This window comes from Pteropus vampyrus, unplaced genomic scaffold, assembly GCF_000151845.1.
Source record: "Pteropus vampyrus isolate Shadow unplaced genomic scaffold, Pvam_2.0 Scaffold124, whole genome shotgun sequence".
In the NCBI taxonomy this organism is placed as follows: domain Eukaryota; kingdom Metazoa; phylum Chordata; class Mammalia; order Chiroptera; family Pteropodidae; genus Pteropus; species Pteropus vampyrus.
In genome coordinates this window covers 2,609,880-2,614,070 of record NW_011888905.1, presented here as the reverse complement: position 1 = coordinate 2,614,070, position 4,191 = coordinate 2,609,880, and the positions used below count along the sequence as shown (strand labels likewise).

The 4,191-nt window shown below is 52.1% G+C and overlaps 1 protein-coding gene across 1 annotated transcript in view; it reads right to left on the bottom strand.

Moving 5' to 3' along the window:
* The window catches only part of TPM3 (tropomyosin 3), a 24,622-nt gene that overhangs the window by 14,716 nt on the left and 5,715 nt on the right, over nucleotides 1-4,191 (bottom strand). The window lies entirely within an intron of this gene.

Sequence of the window (4,191 nt, the reverse complement as noted above, 5' to 3'; positions counted from 1 at the left end):
GAGGCGAGGAGGCAGCGCACGTGGGACCCGCTGGTGGAAAAGCCCCCCGCCGAGGACGGCCTCTCCCCCGCCGACCCACCGCCAGCCACGGAGTCTAACCATCCCTGCGCTCTACCCGGCTGAGATGCTTATCCCAGAGCCTGGTAAACACGATATCTCCTCTGCAGTCCAGACGGTGCCTGAATGCCACTGCCCTGATTTCCTCCTGGCGTTGAGGAACGGGGGTGCGGGGGCGGCTGCAGAAATAATCCAGACCACTACCACTACCCCTCCTGAGAAGGGATACAGCCCATACGGTTATCTGGCTCAAAAATTTCCAAATACAAACATGGGAGGTTCAGGGGGCGGAGAATGGCTATAACCCCTGATCTACAGGAAAAGAAAATCGAAAAGTCTGAAATTACGAAGAAACCATTCGTGTCTCTAACTATACTGTTTAAAATGCCACGAAACAAGTAAATATTCTCCGGTCCCGTCTCTTGCAGGAAAGCAGATGTCCCCTAGGACAACACACATTTCTCCCCACAAATTCAAAAAGTCAAGATTACAGGAACAAGTCAGGCTATCGGGCAGGAACTACGAAACACTGCCAGCGTGACTTATCTGACCCCCCTCTACCCTCAGACGCCTAGAACTAAAAATAAAGAATGGAACCAGATTTGGAGGAAAGTCATGAAATCTCAGTCCCCATCCAGCGAGCTCACCAGTAGTTACCCAAATGGAGGAGATAACAGGCTACGGGGGCGGGAGTGTAGAGTTTCCATGACAACAAGCTGGCTCGGGCGGTTTCTCCCACAAATCAGCATTTACAATAGAATTCTTCGCAAGGCTGAAAAGGGGGGAGGAGAAACCCATCTTGGTGCCCTCAGAGGAGCATGCGCACAGCGCATTAACCGAGCTCATATCAAAAGCAGAACCCAAGACGGAAGTCCCAGCGAAAGCTTCTAGACCCCTGTGGGGGGAGGTCAGGAGGGCAGGCGCTGTTCTCTTTTCTCTCCTCCCGCAGAGGATCAGTTCTCTTTACCACGAAACGAAAGCTCTGCAGAATCGAGATCTGTTAGTACCTGTGGAGGGGCGAGGAAAGACACCTGACGTCTCCCTGGAACCAGAACCTCTGCAAAACGCTTGTCAACTGGGTCGGGCCAAGAGACCGAGTGGGACCGACTTCTGCAAACCCGCATGCAAAACGGGGCCTTGGGGGACATGGGGTTGTATGCTATTCCAATCACCCTAGATTTAGCGTATGTGGTTTTGATCTTTCTGCCCACCCGCCTCTGCCCAGCTTGGAGGGTATGCGCTGAGGTCCTTGCTTCAGGTAATAACAGGATTCTCCGCTGCCCAGGAAGCAGAGATCCCAACGGGGGAGGGCAAACAGCAGCAATTCGGTCACACTGGAAGATGGCTGACGACAGCTTCAGCTGAGAAATGAGTTCGATCTAAAATACCACCATCCTCCATGATGGAGAGGTTCCCCAAGCACACCACACCCTCAAGGCAAGAAACTGACAGGGCACTGGTGCCAGGAGGAAGATCAGGGCCAAGGACAGAAGGGGATTAACCTAAATCTGGCTTTCTGCCACTCTGGGGTTTCTCTTTTTAGACAAAAGCCACAGATGAAATTCAAAGGAAATGAGTAATGGAAGTCAGGCTTGAGCCCTGTAAGTAGAGGACAGCTCAGTTCGCTATGATCACAATGTATCAACCCTGGGAGATACCGTGTCCTTGGGGACTTGAAATTTCACCAAAGGGGGAGGCCGGCTGGAAGGGAGTAGAGCTATCAGCCAGAGCAAACAAAGGTGGGGTCTGAGCCAGGCACTCAGAGCAAAGGGCTGTTTGCCTCTCCCTCGTGAGTGTGTGCTTTGGTGCGAAGGAAAGAAAGGTAATCAGCAGGAAAGCCAATTTAAGGCAAAGAAAGGTGACAAAGCCGTCGCTTAGTCCTCCAGACCCAGGTACAGGAGCCACGACAGTCCCACATCCTAACCCGCTCCAGAGACGAGGAATCGGGAATGAGGCCAGAATCGAAACTGCTGTTTGAAGTCCACTCACTCCCTCAATAGTATTTCTAAATGTTTTAGACCAGAAAAAGGAGAGACAAAGTACCAGGGGGAAGTTAGGGGAGAGGAAACGCAAACTACACGCTTAAAAGTGGTTAAAACAGTAATTTTTATGTTATGTGTATTTTTACCACCACCATCACAGCCAAAAACCAGATAAGGAAAAAGGCTGCGTTTAAGCATTATGTTGCCTTCTGTTCAAATCTAGCAAGAAGTGCAAGGGAAGAATCAAAATCGAAAGCGGAATGGACAAGGTGCTACACTGTAAAAGGTCACGCTCCAGGCCACAGCAGGAAGGAAACAGGGACCCCAGGCTAATCCAGCCTCAGCTCTGGATTCACCCAGCTTCCAGCGAGGGCTGGATGTTCACACAAAGCGACCAGTGAAATAATCAAGTGACAACCCACTGACAGCACGTGTGCCATCAGGGAGAGCTGATCTCCCAGCGCCAGAGGGAGGAGCCTGCAAAACCCACATTCCAGAAGGTCCTAAGGGGCTAACAGGTAGCCCAGGCAACCCGCTTCTTTCCCACAGGTGTCTCTTCCTCCGGAGAGGTTCAAAGCGCAATGGAGCAGAAAGCCAAAAGATTAGGCTCGCTCAAGATGGGGAGCAGAAGACGCTCGTTTCATCAATACTTAACCATCGCCCTACTTCTCCATCTGAGGACTTCCTCACCAGACCTCACCCAGTCAGCAAATGTGACAAACTCTGAGTGAAGGAGTAGTAAATAAAACATCTGAAGCCGCTCGCTCTGCTGCCCGTCACCCCAGAGTCACCAAGGGTGGAAAAAAAGGAGCCAGGTTCTCCTGGAAAGAAATGACCAAACCCTGGGGGGCTGGGCGTGGGGGGACGTGACATCACTCCATCTTAGAACTCTTCCTAGGGTGCCCATGCTTGTATGGTGGGCCTCTGACTCTTTAGCGCACATGTAGCTAGTTCCTTCAGCCGTCCTCTCTTCCCCTTTAAGGGGATCTGGTCACCAGAACAAAGGAGATGAGAAAGTGTCACTGGTCATAAAGAGTCACCCAGCCAGTCCATCTCACTTGAATTGATAATTAAAAGTCACTGGCATAAAGAGGAAAAAGCCACTCAGAAAAAAGTGACTGAGGAAGACAAGCTCCCAGCATTTCCATGCCCAGAAAAAAAAAAAACTAGTATTCTAACAATTTAAGTATTAACCTGGAGGGCTGCTGCCCCCACCTCCTTCCCCCTCAAAAACATGAATTCCCAGCCACTCCCCTGAGGAGCAGCCAAAGAAAGAAAGAAAAAAAAAACTTACCAAGGGAAAGAACAACAGAGAATACCAATAAACCACAAGAGTTCTTTCAAATTTTAGCAACAGCTACTTGCCTCTCCAGCCTCAAACCCTCCTAAACCAAAGCCTCAGCCCAGGAGATCAGCTCCACCCAGCAGATTGCACCCGAGACCTTGGAAAACCGTGTGGCTCACTATTACTGGACCACTTCCGAACGGAAAGCGGTTTCGAGAATCACCATTCATCCCGCCAACATCTTATGTTCCAACTTTCCGCTGAATAGTTACTGAACTAAAAAAAAAAAAAGACACTGGTGGGTAACGGGGAAAGCAGCAGAGACACGTTACTAGAGGCCCCCTGGGGAGTCATGACTCCGTCTCCATCGGCCACACTGCCTGGTCGGATCAGAAACCTCGACGGAAATCGGCACTCCAGACGATTCTCTGCCACACACGCCCGCTTATCAGCTCTGCTTGGGAGAAGTGTCCCTAACCGGTTCAGCTTGCCCTGATCGATCACACTTCAGCAATCAAGGCCTGGCTGTGGCAGAAGTTCCTGCCTTCCAGGTCCTCATGGGCCGGGCCAGACGTGTTTTGTTGGCTCCCACATCTGCACTAACGTGGGGACTGAAGCAGCATCCCCTCCTCTCTCGCTTCGCGTGGGTTGAGAGTGGGGTTTCGCAGTCGCAAGGGCTCCCCGTAAGAGGAAAGGGCCCCCGGCCGGAGGATGGGCCTCCACCTCCTCCAGGGAGGGCACCGCGCTTCCTCTCGGCCGACTGCTGCCTCATTTCCTGAGCAAGAGGAGGGAGCGGAAAGGCTGCCAGCAGCCGAGCCGGGGGCTTCCCGGCGGTACCCACCCCTGAGCCCCACCCTCTCACCCTCC